Below are 27,075 nucleotides of genomic sequence, written 5' to 3'. Positions count from 1 at the left end.
AGCCCTTACCTCTTTTCTGCCTTGGAAACAACACACAGTATTGACTCTAACATGGAAGGGGAGGGTTTTTACTTAAAAATTAGGAGTCCCAAGCAGTTCCTTCAGCACAGTTTTTCAGATTATGCCAGAAGCACAGGCTGGGGATTGAGGAAGGTGGTCCCAGATCTGGGCCACGAGCTAGCAGCCTTGGAATCCACTGTTATCCCAATTCTGCCATTAATGGTTTGCTTCTGCTCTTGAAGGAATAGTTCTTCTCGATACACGGCTTCTTCACATTGGTCTCTCCTTGCTGAGTGGCCAAAGAGAGGCTATTCTCTAACATCCCAGGAGTTGGGGGTGCCTCCCCAAGCCACTCCCATCTCTACAGGGGGACATCCCCCAAAGCGTCCCAAGAAGCACGTCCCCTTCTGGGCTCGCCTTCCTCTCTACTGGCCAATCCCACCTTCGAGGGATCACACCTGCATCTCTAGCACAGTCCTTCTGGACTGGGCTGGACTCAGGGCAGTCCCCTACGTCTGATACTGGAATGGAATGAGATACGGATTCATCATTCAATAGTCAATGGAAGGAGCTTTACAGAGCCGTCACAAGGGGACACGAGAGCTTGATTCCACTGAGCCGAACATCCCTGCCTTCCCAGGCCTTGGCCATGGTGGTCCACCAATGGGGCAAGAAGACACTTGGAGCCCTTCATGACTGGTTTGTGTTCGGGTAACCACAAGGGATGGAACCACCAGCCCCCTGAGCCATCGCAAGTCCGAAGGCTCTAGAAGAGGTCATTTCTGTATGTTGTGAGCCTTCTAAGGACAAACTAGCCTAAGTAGGGGAAGTTGGGATGTCTGTTCTGCCACAGTTGCCTAGAGTTGTGGGGTCAACTCAGACAGGCAGAGGAGCCACTAATCTGTCCATGACAATCTCAACAGGCTACCTATTTAGTTTGAGAATGTAACATTGTCCATGTTTTATTGTATTTTTATTTATTTTGTTCAATAGTTCCCAATTACATTAAAAAATCCTTACCTTCTTCTGTCTTGGAATTGGCACATAATTTTGGTTCCAAGGAGAAGGGCAGTAAGGGCTAGGCAATGGGGTTAAACAATTTGCCCAGGGTCATACAACTAGGAAATATCTGAGGCTAGATTTGAACCCAGGACCTCTGATCTCAAGGCTCTATCCTGAATTGCTTGTTCTTATTTAAAAATCCTTTAAAGGTCCAAGTTAGTTGAGGAGTAGAACCTTATTGGTCTTTTTATTTTATCGTATTTTTATTTTTTTTAAAGCCTTAGCTACTGTCTTAGAATCAATATTGTGCTGAGGCAGAAGACCGGTAAGAACTAGGCAAAAGAGGGTTAAGTGACTTGCTCAGGTTCATGCAGCTAGGAAGTGTCTGAGGTTTTGATTTGAACCCAGGACCTCCTGTCCACTGAATCACTCCGATGCCCCTCTATTGGTCTTTTTTTAAGAGGCCATATTCTTTTCTTCTTTAGCCTAATCAGTTATCGGCTTTCATTCTTAACCATTCTCCATCCTTCTTGAACTAATTTCCCTTTTAGTATCTGAGGCCATGAGGTGCTATTTATCCTGTATTTGAGCTCTTTGGAGGCTATTTTTCTGAAGTTTGGGTCTATACCAGGCCATGCCTGACCCTGGGCTGCTTATCTATCATGAGCCCTAATAAGTCACGGTGTGGCCATTGGCTCCCGAGGTTCCCATTGTTTCCATGTCACTGCACAGAGTCACAGAATCTCCGAGTCGAGAGGACCCTCAGAGGCCATCGTCTTTTGTGACTGGAGTCAGGCCCAGAATGGTAATCCTCATCATAGCTTCCTTCACCTTTTGAAAGGTAAATGTATCCACAATTCTGCTTTAGAGGCAGAGAAACGGTGAGAGACAGAGAGATGAGCAGAGTCAGAGACAGAACAAAGACAGAGACACAGAGAGACAGGGATAGAGAGAGAGAAACAAGCAAAAACATCTATATGGAGTGAGAGACAGAGTGAGAGCAGAAGAGAGACAGGGAGAAAGAGACAGAACGATAGAGAGAGACAGAGAGATAGAGAGAGAGACAGAAAGATAGAAAGAGACAGAATGAGATAGAGAGAAAGAGACAGAATGAGAGACAGAGAATGAGAGACAGAGAAGAGCCAGAAAGATAGAAAGAGACAGAATGAGAGACAGAGAGAGAATGAAAGATAGAGAAGAGACAGAAAGATAGAAAGAGACAGAATGAGATAGAGAGAAAGAGACAGAATGAGAGACAGAGAATGAGAGACAGAGAAGAGCCAGAAAGATAGAAAGAGACAGAATGAGAGACAGAGAGAGAATGAAAGATAGAGAAGAGACAGAAAGATAGAAAGAGACAGAATGAGATAGAGAGAAAGAGACAGAATGAGAGACAGAGAATGAGAGACAGAGAAGAGCCAGAAAGATAGAAAGAGACAGAATGAGAGACAGAGAGAGAATGAAAGATAGAGAAGAGACAGAAAGATAGAAAGAGACAGAATGAGATAGAGAGAAAGAGACAGAATGATACACACACAGAGAGAATGAGAGACAGAGAAGAGCCAGAAAGATAGAGACAGAATGAGAGAAAGAGACAGAATGAGAGACATAGAGGAAACAGAAAGATAGAAAGAGACAGAATGAGAGACAGAGAGAGAATGAAAGATAGAGAAGATCCAGAAAGATAGAAAGAGACAGAATGAAAGATAGAGAAGAGACAGAAAGATAGAAAGAGACAGAATGAGAGACAGAGAATGAGAGACAGAGAAGAGCCAGAAAGATAGAAAGAGACAGAATGAGAGACAGAGAATGAGAGACAGAGAAGAGCCAGAAAGATAGAAAGAGACAGAATGAGAGAGAGAAAGAGACAGAATGAGAGACATAGAGGAAACAGAAAGATAGATAGAAAGAGACAGAATAAGATAGACAGAGACAGAAAGATAGAAAGAGAGAAAGAGACAGAATGAGAGAAAGAGCTCTCCAGCAGATTCCTGAATAGTTAGTTCCAAGTTCCCTATCACAGCTCAAAGTCTATCTATGACACATATATGGATAACTCTGACACACAAAAATTCTCTTTGTAAATGGATGAGGGACAAAGGGCAATGGCAACGCGAGGAGGGTGGGGAGGGAAGGTTCTGTTTAATGCCACATCTAGAATGATCCGATCCTCCAAGGATACAGGAAGGCTTTTTAGAGGAAGTGAAATGTGGCTCAGCCCTTAAAAGATGGGTAAGAATTCAAAGGCAGGGTGGGAATCAGAGGGGGAACTGCAAGCATGATGAGCCAGACATACAAACCAGATAGATAATGGTTGCTCTGAGCTGCTAGGTGGTGGGTAGGAATAGGAGCGAAGGCTTGAAAGATGGGGGATTCCTGAGGAATGAAGCTGGTGCATCACATTTGGTTAGATTTCTAATCCTGGGCATTTGAATTTAAACTTCTAGGGAACCAATGAAGATTTTTTTAAATCCTTACCTTTTGTCTTCGAATTGATACTCTTCATTGGTTCCAAGGCAGAAGAGTGATAAGGGCTAGGCAATGGGGGTTACATGACTTGACCAGGGTCACACAGCTAGGAAGCATCTGAGGCCAAATTTAAACCCAGGACCTCCTGTATCTAGGCCTGGTTCATCTATCCACTGAGCCATCCAGCTGCCCCTTGATGAAGATTTTTGAAGAGAGGTGAGACATTATTAGACCTATGCAGTAGGAATATGTTCTGATAGAGATATGCGGTGTGGACTGGAAGGGCAGAAACATACTAGGCAGGAAGACTTGTTGGGAGTCCATTGGGATAGTCTAGGCAAACTGTTAGAACAGACCCATACTAGGTTAGCAGCAATAGAAACGAGAGAGTAGGAGATGAATGGGAGAATATTGTGGAGGCTGAATTCACAGGAGAGGCAGAGTGTTGTATTGGACAGAGGGCTGAAATTGGAGTCATCAAGACCTGAGTTAAAATCCTGTGTGAGACTCTTCTTAGCTGTATGATCTTGGGCAAGTCACTGCATTTCCTCTAGACTTCAATTTCTTCAACTATAGAACGAGAGGTTTGGATTTCAGGACCTCAAAAATCCCTTCCAGCTCTGAATCAATGATCTCGTGACAAGAGTTGGTAAATGACTAGATATGAAAGGGAAGCATCAAGGATAATCCAGGATGGTGGCACCAATGTTAGGCAAAGGTTTTCAAGTCAGGATATGAATAGGAGATAGAGAAAGAGCCTGTGTAATGACCTTCCAGATGGATGCTCCCTTGACCGGTGTAGGTTGGTCCTTCTCTACAACTTAGATTCTCAGAAAATCACCTGCCATTGAGAGGATGCCATTGGTTAGGCAGCCACTGTGTGTCGGGGATGAGACTTGAACCCAAGTCTTTGTGGTCTTGAGGACAGCTGTCTGTCCAGTAGCCAACACCTCCTCTCCAGGTTTTTGGGGAAAAGAGAATCATGTTGGTTTGGGGCATGTTGAGTTTGAAGTGCCAATGGGTCATGGAGCCAGAGAAGTCCTGTTGGTGTTTGGAGAGAGAGATCTGAAGCAAGGTCAAGTCTACAGAGTTCTGACTCTTTAAAGGGATTTAAAAAGGCAGCTTTGATTTCAAAAAGTCTCTCTGCTTGATAGCAAAGGGTCAGATACTATCAGATCTATTTGATGGTTGGACACATTCAGCAGCTAAACTGCTGGCAGCTTCAGACTTCACATAGAAAGCATATTGGTAGCTCCAGAAATAGATCCCAGCTAGTCCTTCACCACTAAGTTCTCTGGGCTGGAGCTATGGGCAGCTGCCCGCCCAGCGGTGAATCAAGCCATGGGAATGCACTTGGCCAATGCATCTCTCCCTGCTTCTGTCATCCCAGCACCAGGGAGGCTTGCCCTGCTGCCCTGACCTAGCCGTTCTGATTCTCAAAGTCAGGTTAGTCTTTGTAAGGCTGCTGGCTCACAGGTTTAGACCTTAGAGGTCCCTGAATCCAATCCCATCATTTAACATGTGGGGAAACTGAGGCATCTATTCATGATGCCACAAAAGGAATAAATAATAGATCTTAGACTTGAATTCAGGTCCCCACTTTCCACTCCACCACAGCGTGGCTTGGAAGAAATGGGCACAAAATCTGGATGCTTGGGGCTTGCGTGTATATAGATAGGAAGAAAGTATTTTGGACACACGTGCCAACCAGTTTTGGCGATCTCCTCTGGATCTCAGAATTGCATTTTTTAGGCTTTTTGTTTGTTTCTGTAGAGGCCACTTGGATGGGATCAACTCAGAACGTTTTCATTAGCCAGAATGGGGTTCAAGGTGCTTCCGTGGCTTGGACTGATCTGTGGGTTCAGGGGCAGAGAAAAGGCTGAGGACAGACTGAAAATTTGTTTATGGGTGCTGGGGGGGCAGGTGGATGGGGGGGGAGCCCCGATGGAATCCTGCTTTTAGAGATGGATCTGTTGGCCTCCCTTGTTGTGTGTGACCTTCTCTACTCATCTGTTGCTGTGGAGCAGAGCGTGGACCCTTCTTTGGGTTAGAAGAGAATTGTCAGGAACATTTGCTGCCCGGCAAATACTTGCCACCTCAACAAATATTTGTGGAGAGGCAGTGGGGCTGCTCTGGCCTCGGACTCCAGGAGAGCTCAGGGTGGGCACGTGGACCCCGGCTGGTCTAGTGTTGGAGTGGCTGTGACATTGCTTCGCATGGATGGGAACTGGGTGTCTGCAGAGAAGAGGGGAGTGGAGGCAGCCACCCAGGTGATTAAGCCTGCAATTTTTTTTCTTGAAATATTCCAATAATTGAAGCAAAAGTGTTCCACGGGGCCTGACTCATCAGGATAATTACTACCCTTCTGGGTCTGGCATGGGAAGGTGCCTCTATCTAGTCCCGCTCTGGGATTCCTGATGCCAGGCATAGTCATTAACACCAAAGCCCTTCATCGCTCCTCCACCGAGGAATCAGAGACTGTAATCACTGGTGCCTCTGAGAGGTACAAAATTGGCCTTTGGGTTTGGACGTTAATGTGCAGTGTGAGGCGATTGTGGGGGGAGGGAGGCTGAGGAGAGCCTGGAGCCCTCTCCTGTCCTAACATGACACTGGGGATTGGATGCAAATGGGTCAGCGGTTGCCTTCCTAAGCCAGGACACATGCGCATACACGCTGTTACTTAGAGTTTGAGGACTCTCCTTGATTCCATCCTCTACATTGCTATTCTTGGGCCAATATGAATATTTATGTCTGAAAAGAAGGATGCACTTCCAGTCTTCCGCCATTAGGACCCCCGCTAGAAAAGGCAGCCAGTGGCAAACATGAAAGGCGGGCAAGTCAAGGCAGCAGCAATTATTAAGTGCCAGGTACTGGAATGACAAAGTTAGGCAAAAAGGAGTCCCTGATCTCTCTCTGTCTCTGTCTCTGTCTCTGTCTCCCTTTCTCTCCCTCACTCTCTCTCCTCTATCTTCTCTCTCTCTTTCCTCTCTTATCTCTGTCTCTCCCTCCTCTCTCTCTGTCTCTCTGTCTCCCTCTCTGTCTCTCTGTGTCTCTGTCTGTCTCTCTCCCATATCTCTCCCTTCTCACTCTGTCTCTTATCTCTCTCCTCTGTCTCTTTGTCTCTCCCTCTCCTTTCTTTTTCTGTCTCTCCTCCCTCTCTCTCTCTCCTCTCTGTCTCTAACTCTCTCTGTCTCTCTCCTCTCTCTTTCTCTAACTCTCTATCTGTCTCCTCTCTCTGTCTCTGTCTCTACTCCCTCTGTATCTCTCCTTTCTCTGTCTCTAACTCTCTCTCTTTCTCTGTCTCTCTCTCTCTGTGTCTCTCCCTCCTTTATCTTTAACTCTCTGTCTCTCTCTTCTGTATGTCTCCTCTCTCTGTTGCTCTCTCCCCTCAACTCTCCCCCCTCCTCTCTCTGTCTCTGTCTCTCTGTCTCTTTCTGTCTCTCTTCCCTCCTCTCTCTCTCTGTCTCTCTGTCTCCCTCTCTGTCTCTCTGTGTCTCTGTCTGTCTCTCTCCCATATCTCTCCCTTCTCACTCTGTCTCTTATCTCTCTCCTCTGTCTCTTTGTCTCTCCCTCTCCTTTCTTTTTTCTGTCTCTCCTCCCTCTCTCTCTCTCCTCTCTCTCTGTCTCTAACTCTCTCTGTCTCTCTCCTCTCTTTCTCTAACTCTCTATCTGTCTCCTCTCTCTGGCTCTGTCTCTACTCCCTCTGTATCTCTCCTTTCTCTGTCTCTAACTCTCTCTCTTTCTCTGTCTCTCTCTCTCTCTGTGTCTCTCCCTCCTTTATCTTTAACTCTCTGTCTCTCTCTTCTGTATGTCTCCTCTCTCTGTTGCTCTCTCCCCTCAACTCTCCCCCCTCCTCTCTCTGTCTCTGTCTTTCTGTCTCTTTCTGTCTCTCTCCCCTCCTCTCTCTCTCTGTCTCTCCTCCCTCTGTCTCTCTCTTCTCTCTGTCTCTAATTCTCTCTGTCTCTCTCCTCTCTATCTCTAACTCTCTATCTCTCTCCTCTGTCTATCTCCTCTCTCTGTCTCTGTCTCTCCTCCCTCTGTATCTCTCCTTTCTCTGTCTCTAACTCTCTCTTTCTCTGTCTCTCTCTCTGTGTCTCTCCCTTCTTTCTCTATCTTTAACTCTGTCTCTCTCTTCTGTATGTCTCCTCTCTCTGTTGCTCTCTCCCCTTAACTCTCCCCACTCCTCTCTCTGTCTCTATGTCTCTTTCTGTCTCTACCCCCTCTCTCTGTCTCTCTGTCTCCCTCTCTGTCTCTCTGTGTCTCTGTCTGTCTCTCTCCCATATCTCCCCTTCTCACTCTGTCTCTTATCTCTCTCCTCTGTCTCTTTGTCTCTCCCTCTCCTTTCTTTTTCTGTCTCTCCTCCCTCTCTCTCTTCTCTCTCTGCCTCTAACTCTCTCTGTCTCTCTCCTCTCTCTTTCTCTAACTCTCTATCTCTCTCCTCTGTCTGTCTCCTCTGTCTGTCTCTACTCTCTCTGTATCTCTCCTTTCTCTGTCTCTAACTCTCTCTCTCTCTCTGTCTCTCTCTCTGTGTCTCTCCCTCCTTTCTCTGTCTTTAACTCTCTGTCTCTCTCTTCTGTATGTCTCCTCTCTCTGTTGCTCTCTCCCCTCAACTCTCCCCCTTTCTCTATCTCTGCCTCGTCTCTCTTTAATGAGATTTGATTTTTTCCTTAATTACATGTAGAACCAACTTTTAGCTTCATTTTGAAGCCTCTGTCCTCCAGAACCTCAGATCCATGGGGAGACAACAGATCAACAACAAGGTACGAAGAAGATATATACAGGATGAATAGAAGTCCCTTTCAGAGGGAAGGCACTAGTGTTAAGAGGGATGGGGACAGGCTTCTTGAGGATGGTGAGATTTTCGCTGAGATATGAAGGAATCCAGGAAAGGCAGGGGCAGAGGTAAGGAGAGACAGTACTCCAGGAATGGAGACTAGCCAAGAAAAAAAACTTAGCTATGGAACAGAATGTCTTATGCAAGGAACAGCAAGGAGGTTGTAATAACAGAATTATATTCTATTGGGGAAAGTGGAGAAATAGAATAAAACACCAAATGAATAGTGATAGGAATAGTTGTCTCAGTGGATGGGTTTTTAGAATATAGAAATCAATGTTAGATTTAGGACCTGAGTCCAAATACCAATACTTCTTGACTTAACCTGACTGTGTGATCTTGGACAAGTCACTTTTCCTATTTTGCACCAGATTTCCTCATTTGTAAAATGGGGGTCATCTTGGGATGATTCGAAACTCTCCTTGTTCTCTGAGGGAAATGGAGATCAAGAGGGGTCAGGTCATCTGCCCAAGGTATATGACTGGTAAGTGGCCAAGAGGGGATTTGAACCCATTCAGGGGATCATAGATTTCTAGGTAGAAAGAGTTCTGATTTAAAATCCAGAGCCCCTTGTAGCACGCCACCCATCAGTGTAAATGAGGCTTCATTCAGTAGGGAGTGTGCAAACTTTCCCTGTCTGATTCCAGTCACGTGTGCTGTCTTCTTGATTGAATCCTTCGAGGGTGAATTCCCAGCTGCCTTCTGCCAGTCATGGGTCACTCTGCACTCTTGTGCCTTTGATAGGACAGTGTCTCTTTATTGGCCACTGAGCAGGAAGAGTTGATGACTCAGTAGCCTTTAAAAAAAGTGAGTGCCTCTGCTCCAGGGGCCTTCTTCCTCTGACTCCTGGGAGGTAGCGAGTGACTCTCTTTCACTAGATTTCCTAGGAGAGTCAGGGAATGAGCGATGCTCTGTCTCCTCAAATGAGGACTTGGTGACAGCTCCCAAGGGGCAGCTAGAATGTGGGGGGACCCAAGTAGAGCTACTCTGGGGCTCTGGTTGCCTTTTCCTTCCTCAGCAAATGACTGGACATTGTTCAGGCTTGCGAGTGGCCATCTGAGGCTAGGAGCTCCTGTAGCCTTCAGGTAGAGCTGTCTAAAGGTAAGAGGAATTTCTTCCTTGGAGAAAGTGGCCACCAGTAGGAAGATGGGCAGGAGATATGGACTAGGAACCATTTGGTCAAGGTAAAATTCAGAATGTGTATTCAGCAGATGTACAAAGTATCAAGTTCTTATGTTTGTGACTCAACTTCCTGGCAGATTGTTATAAGGAACTGATTATTTAAGTCTTGTTAATGAATGCTATGAGCCTTTTGTGTCACATGTGCAGAAAATAAATATCTGTCCCATCCCAGATTCATATTGTACGGTGAGTCCAGAGAAAAGTCTTTCTAGTGTTCTCTTCGGGGAGACCCTAGACATGAGCCAAAACCCAAGCTGTGAGCGATGTCTTTCTTAGAGTACTCAAGAGAGGAGAGGGTGTCATGAACTAAAGAGTGTCAGAAAAGGGAGCTGCACCCCTCATCTTAGAGGCCAGCTCCGCTAGGACTGAAGCTGGGCTAGACCATGCCCATGGGTTCAGAGCAGAAAGACCCCTTGGTAGGGAGGGAATGGGGGCAGCATTGGTTCAGTCCCTTGGACTTGGCAATAGTTAACTCATGTTAAGGCTTGCATTGTCTTCCTTATAGTTTTCTTGTAAGGAAGTAATACAGTGGAAATCAGAGACTCTATCATTTACTAATTGCATGACCTTGAGGAAGACACAATCTCCCCAAGTCTCAGTTTCCTCAACTGTAAAATGAGGAGATTAGACTAGATCCTACAAGGTCCTTTCTAGCACCGCATCTATGATACAACTTATTTGTATAACACCAAACATGGCGACCCATGCTAATGGATATAGGCATGGTGCTGAAGAACTGTGAGGAGCAGTAGAGAAAGAACCATCCAGCCAACCAATCAATCAAGTAGTCACTTAAAGCAAGCATTTATTAAGTGCCTACTAAGTGCCTAGTTATCTGTTATGGGGAAAATCCAAACACAGTATCTGGTACACAGTAAGTATTTAATAAATGTTTACTGAATTGCTATTAATCCTTTAACCCACCTTTTCTATTAGGGGACTAGATTAGTAGTTCAGGGAAATGTTGTAGAGTTTATACACCAGGAATTCAGCAAACTTGATAAATCTATCACAATGCCCTTATGTGCAAGACAGAGGCACTAGAAAACAACAGTTCAATTTTCCGTTGAACAACTGGAGCCAAAGAGATCAATGTCAACTTGGAGGGAAGTTACCAGGAGAACATGGCGGTCATATCCTCTTCAACCTTTTTAGATGATAGCTTATCAGATTTCTAGAACTTGGTTTGGGCTGAATTCGAAGAGTCAAGAAGATATGGCAAGTGGGGCAGTGAGATGGCTCAGTGGATAAAATGTCAGGTCTGGAGTTGGGAGCACCTACGTTCAAATCTGGCTTCAGACATTTCTTAGCTGTGTGATCATTGGCAAGTCAGTAAACCCTGACTGCTTAGCCCTTGCCTTTAAGTATTACAGTTGTTACTAGAACAGAAAAATAAGGGTTAAAAAAAAAAGCCATGCTAGGGCATTTTATTTATTTATTTACTTTATTTTTGAAAAATTTTATTTAGTCAATCAAAGCACTTTAAATAAGAAAAGACAGCATGAATGGACCATAAACCTAGAGCTGGAAGGCATCTCAGAAGCCACCTGTTCAACCTTCTCACTTACAGATGAGGAAACTAAAGCCCAAAGAGGTTAAACATCTTAACTAGGGTTCCACAGCTTGTAAATGTTTGCAGTGAGATTTGAATCTCCAGATTTTATCTCTATCATTTACTAGTTGTGTGACCTTGGGTAAGTCACTTGGTGCCTCAGGATTCTTATCTGTAGGATGAGAGAGGTTGGGCCACATGACCTCTAAGTTCCTTCTAACTTTAAATATATGATTTTATGATCAATCTAGCCAAATGTGGTTAAGCGACTTTCCCAGAGTCACAGATCTAGGAAGTGTCTGAGACCAGATTTGAACCCAGGATCTCCCATCTCTAAGCCTGGCTCTCAATCTTTCGAGCCCCCTAGCTGTCCATTGTCAGTATGTTTTTGTTGTGAGCCCAAAAGGGAGATCTTTCTGACTCTGAGGCTAGCTCTCAGTCTAGAACTTCCCCCTGTATCACCCTGTGATGGTGATGTTGCTATTGGTGATGATGGTAAAAAGAGCAGTATAGGAGAAAGAAGACTGGGCATGAAATAGAAGACCTGGACATGAGTCTCGGGTAGGATACTGGCCATCTGTGACCTTGGGGGGATGGAAAAGACCAAGAGGCAGGAAAATGGATAGTTCAGTGCTTCCTATGTGCCATGCAGTCTCTTTACCTCTCTGAGCCAATTTCCTCGTTTTCCAAGTAAAGAAATTAGACTACATCCCTGGTGCCTGACCTATGGGACAAGATGCCCTGGAGGAGCTCAGTATTTTTGCAAAGACCTTGGAAATCAATATGCTCACCAAGCATTACAGTTTTCATCTTTCTATAGCTTCAATCAAATATTCAGTGTCTGGCCTTAGCCAGGCACTCATTACCTCTCTTGATGGATGATTGCAACAGCTTCCTAATTGGCCGTGGTGCTTCTAGTCTCTCTATGACTCACTCTGATAAATAAGTGAACATAGCTTCTCTGGACTGAATAAATGTGCTTGCCACATATATGTATTATTGTCTTTTAAGGGTATTTATAGACTTGATTGAGTCATTTTTTTAAAGTCAAATCTGACTGTTTGGGATCCCATTTGGAGTTTCCTTGGCAAAGATATGGGTGTGGTTTGCCATTTTCTTCTCCAGCTTATTTTACAGTTGAGGAAACTGAGGCAAATAGGGTTAAGTGACTTGCCCAAGGTCACACAGCTAGTAAGTGTCTGAGGCCAGATTTGAATTCAAGAAGATGTATCTTCCTGACTCTAAGCCAGGCACTCTATCCACTGCACCACCTACCCACTCTACTGTTTTAATTAATCAAATGCAAATTCATTAAACAGCTTTACTGAATTCATAGTAGTTTTTTGTTACTATAGATTTTCTCAGTCAGCAAAAGTCAATAGTACAATTGCTTTGAGATTTTCGCCATTAAAAGGGGACCACAGGTCAGAAAACCTTGGGAACCCCTGGATTAACTAATATATTAAATGAAATGTTTTCTTGTAAGGCACTCTGCAAACCTCCAGGTGCTTTATACCATGGGTGTTTTGGTAAATGTTTAACATTGGCTCTCTGAAAAAAAAATGCATGACACTTTTCAGTTTAATTTGCATTATTAATCTTTTCTCTATTACTTTCTCAAGTCTAGACAGTAAGTAAACAATAAATCAAACCCTGATTTGTAGCCTTTGTTGATTCCCAAGATGAAAATGGTTATGTGAAACATTTAACAATCAGCTCTCATGAACACACTTTGATAATAAAACTTTCTATTCTTACTATTACTACTGTTTTAAGTCTTGTCCATTCTAACATAAGAAGGGCAGCACAATGCAGTGTGAAGAATATTGAAGTTGGAACCCCAGGATCAGAATTTGAGTCTCTTATTATTTTTATCACCTGTGTGATCTTAGGCAAGTCTCTTCACTCTCTGGGCCCAAGTTTCCTCATCTGTAAAATGATAAGGGAGTTGTAAGGCTCCCTGAAGCTCAAAATCTGTAATCTTACCAGGTCATTCATTGCACAGCTTCAGGTCATGGAATGCTGAAGTCTCTGAAAAATTATGAAGGAGGCTCACTCAATGGGTAATGCTGGGTATGAGCATGCTGAAACAGAAAACAAAAGAACCATGAAGAAGAGCCAGAGTAAAAGGAAGTCCTCAAAGAAATTTATGATTGAGAAAGAGCTGGGGATTGATGGGCATCCTCTGTGCTCCACTGAATCCTTGGGATTTCAGGGGAAAAGGAGAAAGGCTCCCAGCACATTGGGTGGACCTCCAGTGGAGGACAGGAGGTGAACTTATGTGGATAAGAGTTGTCAAGTATGGATGGGTTGCCATCTCCATCAATGGCAGGGATATCCCTATTGTAACCAGCAAAATGTGGTCGCCAAGACTGTGAATTGCCAAAACTGTAAAGATTTTGGCCAAACTGTAAAGATAATTTTTAGTTTCTTGATTTAAAATCTAAAATTAAGGGAGAGTGAGTCAGTCTTTATCACTCACAACAAGATCATCTCAAGAAAGCTCTAGTCATCCACTGAACTCCTGAACTCCTGAACTGAGTTCAGAGACCCACTGAATTCAATTGACCTCCTTTAAAAGAGAATTTTCTCTTACGTCACCTCCCCTAAATTTTCACATCTACCAATCAGAGTAGATGCTTTTTCCCAGGACTTCCCATTCTTAGTTCTCACCACTCTAGTTCTCACCTTCTCTGAGTATATTATATCTTCTGAGTATTTCACATCTCTTTTGTTAAGCTTGCCTTTTGTAAGTTGCTTGACCTTTTAGTGATTAATTTAACCTTTATAGGTACTTAGCACCTTTTTGTATTAGATCTAAAAATAGACCTAGCTTAAGGTTTTAGCTTTACTATGAGATATGAGTTAGGGACTTTTCATCGTTCAATCAGGAGTTTGCAACTTTATCTTCCCTTAAGGCACTGTCTGAGCAGGGTGGAGTAATTTGAAAGTTCTCAATACATTCCTGACCAAGTACCTCCATTGTTAAAAATGGGGGTTAGCTTAATCAAATCTTCTGAAGTAGAGTCTGAGCAGTTTTAAGATTCACACTATCAGTGACATCCAAGGAACATTTGATGAAGTGGAAGAGATTCAATTCCAGATAAGGGTGGAATCTCTGTTGAACCTTGGTACATAAGTTTCCTTACGTCTTCTCAACCTTTCATACACAACACAGAGGCTCATTATGGACTCCTTAATTAGGGGGGAAATAGTTGAGATGGATGGAAATGAACTATGGGATCTTCTAACAAAGTCATAGACTTGGAATTGTTTTTTAGTTTATGGGGAGATATTTTATTTTTTAAATTAGGCATCAGGCATGTTTCTTAATTCTAATATATAAACCTTTTTTTTCTCTTTTGATTTTTGAGATTTGTGTAAGGATATGTCCATCTACTTTGGCCAATTTGCAATAGGATGGAGCTCTCCAACCATCTTGGAAGAAGAATGGCTTTTCCTAATAACCAGTTTGTGAATGTTTCCAGAGTCAGTGGGGATGTTTCCAAAATCTGTTTTACTCTAACAGATGGAGCTGTTAAGGTATATTGGGTAAATAATGCTCACATTCAAAGTAAGCACTGGCACCTAATTACCCTGCAGACTGTGCTACCCTCCAAAGGCTCCGTTAGGGAATAATGGAAAGAATGGAAAAAACCAAATGTTTCCTTGGGAAGAGACTCAAGTGAGTTCTGGCTTGTAGGAAGAGCAATGTCGAAGGTCTCATTTGGGCACTTGGGTGGAGAAGGTTAGAAATGAATGAAATCAGGAAGAGTTTGGAAGTTTTGACACACACCTCGCTCAATAACCATCTTTATTCACTCATTCATTCGTATATGGGCATCCCAAAAGGTTTGGGCTCACATGGAACAGTCTGAACAGGACCTGAGGTTGTCTTCAAAAGGTCAAAATCTCTTTGTTTTTTGTTCCTACTTGGAGTTAGTTCAGGAAAATCTAATAGACTCCTAGAATTAGTTATGTCTAGTTTTTTCCAAATGTGGGGTAAAAGGATTCCTGGCTCCGGTAGGGTATTTATATGAAGTATGAGATATCCTTTGTTTCACCCAACAGAAAATGCATAAGGATCACATGAGCCCAGTAATAGATAGGAGGGAACTGGATCTGGGATTGTGGTTGAGGCAATCTTTTGACATTTTGGTGAGGCTGCTTTCCTAAAGTTCTCCACATTTCTCCAAGACTCATAGTATCATCCAGTAGGTCAAATTCCACCCCCCCAGAAGGGAAATATACTTTGGGGGCTTCCAAACAAGCCATACCCTTTCATTGACCTGCAATAAGTCTTTTACTGACTGTTCTCCTAGCAGGATGCTGCAACCCAAGAATGGAGACATCTCAGTTAGCTAGAGAGTGTGCTGCACACCAGGAAATCTTTCTCCAGAAGGTCTGATCACCAACTCTCAAACTTGGGAACTCAAATGAGAAATTACTCCCCAAATTCTTTCTAGAAAACCTCCCACCTCTGGCCAGAAGGCTGGAGTCAGAGATCAGTATGCTCAGGGAATTTCACATCCTCTATTCTCCATGCAGGTGTTAAGGTTCACAAATAAAAAACAAACAAAAAAACTATATAAACAATTTTCATAGCGAAGAGGGCACAAATATGGCTGCCTCTGCTCTGCATTGTTGTGGGATTTGCACCAGTATTGTGATTGCTACTCACTCTTGAGCCAGGAAAAGCGAATCAATCAACTACCAACTTTTATTAAGTGTCTAATATATCTGTGCTAGGTGCTGGGCACACAGAAACAAAAATGAGAGTCCTTGTCCTCAAGGAGTTTATATCTTATTGGAAGAAACAACAGATGCCTATATAAATGTAATTCAGGGTTCGAGTCCGGCGCATTCGTATGAGTCTTGTCACTGATGGGAAATAGGATTACTTGGCACTGTGTGCCTACATGAAGCAAGAGATTGGAAGAAGAGAGACCTTTTTGCTCCTGGCTTCAAGAGAAGCCACATACACAGTACTAGACCGTCTTTAGGGAGAGACTCCAGGAGAAAGGCAAGCAGAGGAGTCAGTGCCTCAACATGTTCCTGATTTCCAAATTGCCTACCTATTGGTTCTGGGAAATTCTCTTTGGAGGAGACTAGAGACTCATTCCCAGTGAGAGAGTTCATTAAGTCTATGCATTATCTAATATATTCTCTATAGCTTCCTTGATTTCTGTTTGCTATCTCCTTGGATAAATGCATTTATTTCCTATTCCTTATTTGGTAACTAGCTTTTAGTGGGAAGGGAGTTAAACCTTTTCTAGTTTGGGGCACTCCTTCTCCCTCTCTCCCTCCCTCCTCTCTGTCTGCCTGTCTGTCTGTCTCTGTCTCTCTGTCTGTCTGTGTCTATGTCTATGCCTTTGTCTCTGTCTCTGTCTCTCTCAAACAAAACCCTTCCCTACTATCTTAGAAACAATATTAAGTATCAGTTTTAAGTTGGAAGAGTAGTAAGGGCTAGTCAATGAGGGTTAAGTGACTTGCCCAGAGTCAAACAGCTAGGAAGTGTCCAATACCAGATTTGAACCCAGGACCTCCTGTTTCCAGGTCTGACTCTCTAACCACTAAGCTACCTAGCTGCTCCTACTCCTTCCCTTTTATGCCATCAGGAAAATTGCTTAAACCTAAGAATAGAGTCATTTCCCTATGACAAGTGATATATTTTTTGAAGGGGATGACAAAGTAGTTATAATTTTAGTCTTTCTTTGAGAGCAGAGCAGGCCAACCTCCCTACAGGAATCTCTTGGGGAAGGGCAAATGAGGTATCCATGCTTTCCTTAAAGTCAAATCTAGACAAACCCATGTGGATGGACATGTAACTTCCATGGATAACAACTCCTCTCTCTTTGGAGATATAAAATAAAAACAAAATAAACGTAAGCTTATTTGAGGAGGATGGGTACAAGGAGTTGGGGAAACATTTATGAAAGACTTTGTGAAAAACATAGTAAAGTTGGTGCTTGAACAAATCCTGAAGACAGGAGAAGATTCTACAGGATAGAGAATTTGGATTTCTGATTTGTGCCCAGCAGTTGTGAGCAAGCACAGATAACTCCCACAAGCTCATAGTCCAAGGCAGTCACTGCAGTTCCTGGGGAGGGGTGACTGACTTTCCATAGGCATCCCACCCCATCCTAATAATACATGCTCACATTGGCTCTGTTGTGTGAATAAAGTAAGCAGGGAGGGGAAGGGACGAAGAAAGGGGAGAGAGGAAGACAGAAAGGGAAGGGGAGGAAGAGTGAAAGGGAGAATTGGGGAGGGAAGGGAGGGAGAAAGGAGGAGGAAGAGGAGGGAGAAAGGAGGAGGAAGAGGAGGGAGAAAGGGGAAGACTAAGGAGAAAGGGGGAGAGAGGAAGAGAGACAGACAGAGAAAGAGTCAGAAAGATAGAGAAAGACAGAGGGAGAGAGAAAGGAGACACACAGAGAAAGACAGAGACAGAGAGATACAGAGAGGGAGAGAGATAGAGAAACAGAGGGAGAGAGAGAGAGACAGACAGACAGACAGACAGACAGAGAGAGGACAAGATTATTATTTTTCAGGCAGTCTCACAATGTCTGGATATAGTTGGTATCTACTAAATACTTGTTTGAGTGATTGATTGTGGAGATCCCCTAAGGTTCTGGTCTTCTCTTCTCTCTCCACATGATCTCATCAAGTCCCTTGGGTTGAATTATTATTTATATGCAGATGGCTGCTAAATCTATATTACCTAGACCTAATTTCCCTCCTGAACTACAGCCTCTTGTTTCCAATTGCCCACTGAATATCTCCATCTGTATGTCTCATCAGCATGTTAAATTCTCAATGTCTGAAATAGAACCAATTATCTTCCTCTGTAGACCTGCTTCTCCCCAATACTTTCCCATTTCTGTTGGGTACCACAGGCTTTTCAATCTGAACCAGGCTCAGAGCTTCAGAGTCTTCTCCCACTCTTGCCTCTCTCTCATTCTCCACATTCAATCATTTGCCAAGCTTTGTCCCTGTGTCCACAACATCTCTCATATCTAACCCCTTCTCTCTGCTCAGACAGCAGACATTCTAGTTCTGCTTCTCCATCACCTCTCCCCTGGATTATCGCCAATCTCATAACAGGACTTGCAACTTTAAATTTCCTCCCTTTCTAATTCACCTTCCTCATGGGTGTCAAGATAATCTTCCAAATACCCAGGTCTATTCCTCTCAATCTCTTGAATAAAAACTTTTAGTGGTTCCCCAGGATGAAATATAAACTCCCCTCATGTGGCATTTAAAGAACTCCACATTCTGATTCCTCCCTTATTTTTCCAGCCTAATTATATATTTCATCTCTGAACTCTACATTCTAGCAAAGTGGGTCCACTTGATATTCCTTAAACTTAGCACTACATCCCCCATCTCCATGCCTGGAATGCACTCACCCCTAATCTTTGACTTTTATAATCTTTAGCTTCCTTCCAGGCTCAGCTCATTGGCTGCCTCCTAGGAGACGCATTACTAAATGTCCCTGCACTGGTTCCTTCCTCACTTATTTACTTATCTATTTACACATTTTATCCTCCAGTAGATAATATTTGCAAAGTGCTTGAAGGCACATGGTCAACACTATATAAAAGTTATTATTATTATTATTATTATTATCATCTCTCCCCTTCACCAACTCTTATGTGTATCAGTGGAGGACCATTGATTTAGAGCAGAAGGTGACCTTAGACATCATTCAGTCCAACCTCTTGTTTTAAAAAGAAATGGGCCCAAATGTTGGAAGGGATGTGCCAAAATTGGGACACTAATGCATTGTTGGTGGAATTGTGAATGGATACAACCATTCTGGAGGGTAATTTGGAACTATGCCCAAAGGGCTATATAAAACTGTGCATCTGTACCTTTTGATCTGGGTTTGTATCCCAAAGAGATAATAAAAAAGGGGAAAGGACCTACTTGTACAGAAATATTTATAGTTACTCTTTTTGTATTGGCAAAGAACTGGAAATTGAGGGAATGACCATCAACTGGGGAATGACTGAACAAATGACGGTATATGTTGGTGATAGAATACTATTGGGCTATAAGAAGTGATAAGCAAGATGATTTCAGAAATAGCTGGAAAGATCTGCAGGAACTGATACAGATCAAAATAAACAGAACTAGGAGAACATTGTACACAATAACAGCAATATGGTACAATGATTAACAGTGAAAACTTGGGCGACTCAGCAATGCAATGAACTGGGACAATCTTGAAAGGCTCTGATGGGGAAGGCTATCCACCTCCAGAGAAAGAACTGTTAGAGTCATCTTTCACATCAGTGTATTTTTGGTTTTATATTGGGGTTTTGGCTATGTATGACTTTGCTCTTACAATAATAACCAATTTGGAAGTGAGTTTTGCATGACAATAAAAAGAAAAGAAAAGAAAATGAAAAGAAATGGACCCAGAGGGGATATATGACTTTCCTGAAGTCACAGAGGAAGTAAGGGGCAGATTTAGGATTTAAAATCACTCTTCTGATTCCCAAACCAATATCATTTCCCCTTCCGTGGTGCTTCTATCTTCCCAGCACTGTCTTGTAGAGATGAGCTTCAAAGTCTTTTGTGATCATCCCCTAAAGAATAGCAGTTTCCTAAGAACAGAACCCTGGCCATAGGTTGCTTCTTCTCCTTCTTTGTAAAATCCTTACCTTTTATTTAGTATTAATTCTAAGACAGAAGAAAGGCAATGGCTAGGCAATCAGGGTTAAGTAACTTGCCTAGAGTCACACAGCTAGGAAGCGTCTGAGGCCAAATTTGAACTCAGAACCTTCTGACTCCAGGCTTAGTGATCTATCATCCACTGTGCTACCTAGCTTCCTCTTGCCATATGCTTCTTCTTGGAATCCTTACAATAACATTGAGCACATAGCAGGTCCCTAATACGTCAAGCTGAATTATTGGATAGCATCCTAATGGGATAGAAGATAGCCAGCCAGTAACCCGGCCATGTCAGTTTGATGAAGCCATTCAGAACTTCCTGAGATCACCCCTTTGTCTCCCCATTGCCCCCTCCCCAATTACCAGGCTTTGAGTTGAAGCAGACACACTGAACATATGGATTCCCTAGGAAGTGGTTTCTTTGGCAACAACAATCGTAAAAACTTGTGGAAATTCCTTCTGTGACTCGGGTGCCTTTAGAAGCTCAGGTAGCCCCAGCTTTCGGGAGCTGGGAGGTGGGGAGCATCTGATTTTGATTATGAAGCCGAGGAGAATTTACAGCCTCATCTCTGGGAACTGGGAGCAATGAATGGCAATTCCCTCTGATTTATGTTCTCTTTAGACAAACGCCTTTTTCGTGCATAGTAGGAACTCAGTAATGACCTGCTGCATTGGATTGCTGACAGTGAGGGAAGATGTGGGCTCCTGAAAGGGTCATGGGCACGGAGAAGGTCATGGACCAAGTGAGAAGAAAGCTGCCTGCAATGGCGGAGTGGGTTGGGAGAGAAGAGAATCTGAGAGTGGAATGGTTTGGGTAGGATTTCAATCCAAGATAGAAAGTGTCTGCCTGCTAAGAATAGTATGGGGGACTTTCCAATCTCCTGTACCCCACCTCATTAGGAACCCACCACTTGTAGATCATTCCCCAGCAAGCATTAGGTACCACCCCCCATAACCCTTCACCCCCAAAAAGGAGAAACCCAGAAAGACCTTTCTAGTCTTAATTCTGCTTCTGCCAAAACCATTGGGAGCTGCCTCCATCCCTGAAGCTCTCTGCACTTGGGCCAGATGGGTGAGAGGTCTCCCCACTTTCTAGCCTAAGGTATGGCTAAAGGGGAGGGGCAAAGGCTCAGAGCCAGGAACCACCACAACCACCAAGAGGCCCAGAGTGACCTTTGTTGGCCCTGTGAAGCAAACCTCTGTCTTAGCCTGCTTGCAAGCACTTGGGAAAATATTTGCTCTGCTCTGTGGTATGTGCTGGGGCCAGGGAACCTTTGATAAGATGCCAGGGTGCTCCCGGCGCTTTCTTCCTTTTGTGCTCCTAAATTTGTGGGCTATGCTATCTAGAATAGGTTTGTAACACACGTCCATTCCCTAAAGATTTGCCACCTAAAGTGCCAGAGCTGGAAAGTATCTGGGAATTATAATGAGGCAGGAGGATTAATTAAAGGAGCTCCTGAGGATCTACTAAGGTTCTTTCCATGGGGCTTTCTTGGCCACTTCTCATGGCTTGTATGCTCTGGGTTCTTGGTGGTGGTTGTGGTTGTTTTTTTAACCCCTACCTTCCATCTTACAATCAATACTGTACATTGGTTCCAAAACAGAAGAGTGGTAAGGGTTAGGCAATTGGGGTTAAGTGACTTGCCCAAGGTCAAACAATTAGGAAGTGTCTGAGGCCAGATATGAACCCTCAATTCACTGAGTCACTCAGCTGCCCTCTCTTTGGTTTCTTGTTGACCAGAATATACTAGTTGGTCCCTTTGGTTTCTGTGAGAGGCTAAAAGAAAGGGGAATCTGTGCCAAAGATAATTGGTGCCTGAGCCAGAGAGAGTTGTTTATTCAACTGACTTTAAGAGGAGTGACTACCCTATCTCATTTTGTTTCTTCTCCTCTGTCCAGCACGTTGGAATTCTTTCTACCTCTTCAGACTTCCACAGAAGGAGGTAAGGGATCTCCTTCTACCCTTCCATAGCTCTGGTGGCTGCTCCAACATGGTGGAGAAGGCATATGCTTGTGTCAGTGAGCCTGAGACTGGATTCCAAGGCTCTAGCTGTCCCCTTTGGATTTTGTGTTTCTTTCCCTGAGCACAGATGATCAGCCAGTGACGGACCTTCCTAGTCTTGGGACAACTTTTTGAGATGGTGCAGATCTTGGTTTCAAGTGAAATGACTGTTCAGTAATCCCACAATCCTCCTGGGCAGATTACCCATCACCTCAGGGAGACTATAATAGGAATGAGGGGTTATAGTTCAGTTATAGTAGTATATATTACAGTTATAGTATTCAGTAGATGTGAATGCTCACTTATGAGTCTTTTGTTTTATGCATTTCTTTAAGGGTGGGAGACATAAATAACTGTCCCATACCTGATTTGCTTTGTACATTGGGAACTTTTTAAGAAAAGATTCTGCTTATCCCTTTTGAAGAGACTATAGACTCAAGTCAAACAAATTTTGTCCAAGAGATTTCCCCCCAACTTTTACTCTTAGGTATTTGTATGGAGTGATTTTTATTTGAGTTGAATATGATGGGTTGATATCTCTTTTTTGTATTTTTTAGACTATGCATTTTAATAACAAAATTGCACATGTATTTTCCAAAGCCATATTATCCATATTGTCTCCTTCCTTTCTTCCCTCCCTATTCCTGGAGCCAACAAGCAATTTGATCTGGGTTATACATATATTATCGCAAGGAACATATTTCCATATTATTCATTTTTGAAAGTGAATAGTCTTATAGAACCCAAACCCCCAAACAAAAACCCAAGTAAACAGGTGATAGATCATGTGTTTTACCTGCATTTCTACTATTGAAGTGATTCTGTAGCCACAAAGTTCAGGCCAATGGAAGACTTGCCTGTTTACTGATGACTGACAGCAAACCAACAAGAATTTATTTCATTCTATTTTTAATTGTTTTTTAAAAAATCCTAACTAACTTTGTCTTGGTATCAATTCTAAGACAGAAGAGTGATAAGGGTTAGGCAATTGGGGGTAAGTGACTTGCCCAGGATCACATAGCTAGGAAGTGTCTGAAGGCAGATTTGAACCCAGGTCAACCTGACACCAGACTGGGCTCACTATTCACTCGTACCCCTTCACAAGCATCTGTTAAGCATTTACTCTATGCTAGGAGCTAGCATATAAGCTGTAAGTTAAGGATAAAGAGGACTAAACCAGGCTCTGTACAAAATTTAATGGAATTTTATTAAAACTATACCCTTAGGTTCACTTCATTGCTCAGGGTCTTGGCCAAAAGACCCAGCTAACCCTGAATGTGCCGAGTGCCTGAAGGCAGTAGTCCCTGCCCTCATTTTCAGGGTCAGAACTTCACCTTCTCTAGTGACAGGTCCCTTGTCATGGAGGCATGTCTCCTTGCCTCCCTCTCTGTGAGAAGGCTCTCTCCTCACTTAACTCTCTGTTAATTCAGAAGTGAAAGACCTCCAGAATCCCTGAAACTACTGTCTGGGTTCTCTAATGATCCCAAGTCTTGGGACCCAAGTGGGCTCTTTTCTTTGCTTCCTGTTCTTCATCTCACCCCACACTGGATGAGAGGAGGCATCTTAGAACACTCACAAATGCTGGTTGATGGATGAAGTTTGTCCTCAGTCACATTTTGTGTGTATGAAAGACTAGCGAAGCTGGGTAAGAAGTGTTGGGATGGAAGAATGGATTTGTTTCTGCTGTTCTTGTCTACCAACAGTGGAAAATGGGCTGGATTTGGAGTGAGAGGCTGTGGATTCAAATTCTAGCTCCAATATCTAGAATCTGTATGACCTTTGGGGAAATATATTTTTTTTCATTTGAAAAATTGTATTTAATTAATTGATTTAGGATATTTTTCCATGGTTACATGATTCATGTTCTTTCCCTCCCTTCCTTCCACCCACTTCCATAGCCAACGAGTAATTCCACTGGGTTTTACATGTGTCATCCATCAAGACCTATTTCCATATTATTAATATTTGATTAGAGTGATTATTTAGAGTCTACATTTGGGGAAATGTCTTAACCTCTCTGGGCCTTGTGACTTCTTCACCTGTAAAATGAAGGGGTCAGTCTTGATGATCATTAAGTTCCTTTTTAGATATAAATCTGTGATCTTTGACCAAATCAATAAATCAATATTTCTTGAGGGTCAAATCCATCCAGTCAAGCCAATAAGCATTTATTAAGCATTAACATTAATTAAGATTAAGCTAATCACCAGGAATACAAAGAAAGATGAAAAACTGTTTCTGCCCTCTAAGAGTCTACATTCTAATAGGGGACAGGATATGTAAAATAATAGGCACTTCCCCAATTGACAAATGGTCAAAGGATATGGTCAGGCAATTCTCAAATGAAGAAATTAAAACAATCTTTAGTCATATGAAAAAATGTTCCACGTCACTATTAATTAGAGTGATGCAAACTAAAACAACTCTAAAGTATGACATCACACTTATCAGAGTGGTTAACATGAGAAAAAAGGAAAATGATAAATATTGGAGGGTTTGGGGAAAAATTGAGACACTAATCCATTATTGGTCAAGCTGTGAACTGATACAACCACTTTGGACAGCCATCTGGAACCACACCCAAGGGCCATAAAATTCTATTCTCTTTGACACAGTAATATCCCTACTAGGTATGTATCTTTGATCCCCAAAAGATCAAAGATAGGGGAAAGGAATCTAACTGGAAACTGAAGGGATGCCCATCAATTGGAAAATGGCTGAACAAGTTGTGGTATATAGTTGTAATGGGATACTCGTGTCTTTGAAAATGACAAAGAAGATGATCACAAAAAGTGTGGAAAGACTTATATGAGGTGATGCAAGATGAAGTGAGCAGAACCAGAAGAATGTTGATTTAGTAACAGCAAAGGAGTATAATAATCAATTGTGAATGAATGAATTATTATCAGCAATAAAAGGACCCAGGAAAAGTCCAAGGGACTCCTGACAAAAAAGTTTCACCATCACTATAGAAGGAACAGAATCTGAAAGCACATTGAAGCTTAACATTCTTCACTTTGTTTCCTCCATGAGTTTTTCTCTATAAGCGATATGTGTCTTCTTTCACAACATGAAGAACATGGAAGTATGTACGACTTATGTCATATTGCCTGCCATCTTGGGGAAGGGGGAAGGGTAGGAGGAGGAAGAGAACATGGATTACAAAATACCAGAAAATGATTATTAAAATTGTATTGACATTCGATCTGGCCTCAGGTACTTACTAACTGTGTGACTCTGGGCAAGTCACTTCACTCTGTTTGCCTCAGTTTCCTCATTTGGAAATTGATCTAGAGAAACAAATGGCAAACCATTCCAGTATGGTTATGAAGAGTTGAACAGGACTGAAATGACCAAATAAAAACAACAAAAAACTGATCTAGCACATTGGACAGCATCTTGTTCCTAGTAGGGGGGGATAAAAGAGAAGAATATCAAACAATTCTCCTTCAGGGAGCTTATATTCTAGCTGCAATCTTGAAACAATTTGAGAACACCCAAAAGGGTACAATTAACTGGAAGCTTGTTATATAGAGAGGATCAATGCTTGCTACTTACCCTTAAGCAAAGGGAAGGATTTGGCCAATGAGTCATTACCCAGACATGTCAAGTTCACACAAGTGTTACTCCTACGTGAATCTGCTTTGCTTTGGTACAAATTGGGTCTGACTGGGTCATCTAATAAGTGCCAAGCTCAATGAAATTTGGCATTCTTAACTCTGACCTGGAACTGTCAATCAGATTGAATTCTAGGTCTAACCTGAGGCCTGGGATAGGTTTGGCTTATTCAGTTGAGTTGAGTTGAGTTCAATTCCATTCAGTTGAGTTGGGTTCAATTTCATTCCATAAGAATTTATAAAGTGCCTACTATGTGCCAGCTGTGTTTGGGATGGTATACAGACAAAAAGGAAATGGTCTATGTCTTATATTCTCCTACAGAAATACAAATGCTTTGAAAAGTTAAAAACAGTAATTTCAGGAGAGGAAAAATACTACTCATAATTAGGGGGATTGAGAAGTCTCTCATTGGAAGTAGCATTTGAAATGAGCCTCAAATGAAGGAAAAGATTATTATTATTATTTAACCCTTTACCTTCCATTTTAGAATCAAGACTGTACAGGCAAAGGAGTGGTAAGGGTGAGGCAATGGGGGTTAAGTGACTTGCCCAGGGCCATATAGCTAGGGAGATCAGATTTGAACCCAGGACCTCCCATCTCTAGGTCTGGCCACCTAGTGGCCCCTGAAACCAAGGATTCTAAAAGGACTAAAGGTAGTGAGGAGGGAGAGTCCTAGAAATATTGGGGGTAGTCTAGGCAAGCACTCATATGGAAACATTGATCCTTCCAGCCTTGCTCCAAGCTCCAGATAGGTTGGTTCCTGGCTTACAAAGTCATGCTTAGGGAAGAACGAGCAAGTTCCATTGTGGTAGTTACCGAGTTGACTTGATTTTTTGAGCTGGAATCAGAGTATCAATTCAAATAGCTTCAGACACTTACTAGCTTCCATGATCCTGGGTAACTTGACCTTGCAGAGCCTCAGTTTCCCCATCTGCAAAAGGGAATGATAATAGGGACAAAATTTGAACTCAGGTCTTTCTGACTCTATTTGCATTCTCTCCACACTATCACTCAGCTACTGGAAGTCTTGCTCTCCTCTCTCCCACAAACCTAGTACCTAGGACAGAGTCTTGCCCACAGTAAGAACTTAATAAATGTTGAATTGAACTGAATCTGTCAGCTGGGGAGAAATAGTCTTGCCTAATCCATCCTGGAAGGTTATCGTAAGTGTAGTGGAGTGTGCTGCTCCCCAGCCTGGTGACTTTCTTTTCAATCATCCGCCCCTGACCCTGGGTCTGCTCAGAGCAGGATCAAATGTGACATGAGTGTCAAAGCACCGTCCATACCTCAGATATTATTATTACTGTCATTATTAGTGCTGTCATCTTGTAAATGCATCTTCTCTGGGTGCAGCCAAGCAGGTGCTGATGTGCTCCAGTATCTGTAGTGACAGATGGCAGATAATCCAAATTCAGCAGAGGGCAGGGAGAAGAGAGCTGGACTGGAAGGCAGTATAACTGGGGATTTAGCTCCAGCTCTATCATTTAATCCATGACCTTGGGCAAGGGACATAGCCTTACAGAACCTCAGTTTCTCTGTCTGTAAAAGGGGGATGATAATATTTCTACAATCTATCTCACAAGTTTTTTTTTTCTTTTGGGTGATCAAAGTATTTTGTAAGTCTTAAACTACTTTGTGAATATTTATCTATTTTTACATCCTTATCTTTTGTCTTAGTATGAATTCTAAGATTTAGGAGCATCAAGGGCTAGGCAAAGGGGGTCAAGTGACTTGCCC

Source organism: Monodelphis domestica, chromosome 7 (assembly GCF_027887165.1).
Source record: "Monodelphis domestica isolate mMonDom1 chromosome 7, mMonDom1.pri, whole genome shotgun sequence".
NCBI classification, from domain to species: Eukaryota; Metazoa; Chordata; class Mammalia; order Didelphimorphia; family Didelphidae; genus Monodelphis; species Monodelphis domestica.
The sequence above is the reverse complement of the archived record's forward strand: the minus strand, read 5'-3'. Positions refer to the sequence as shown.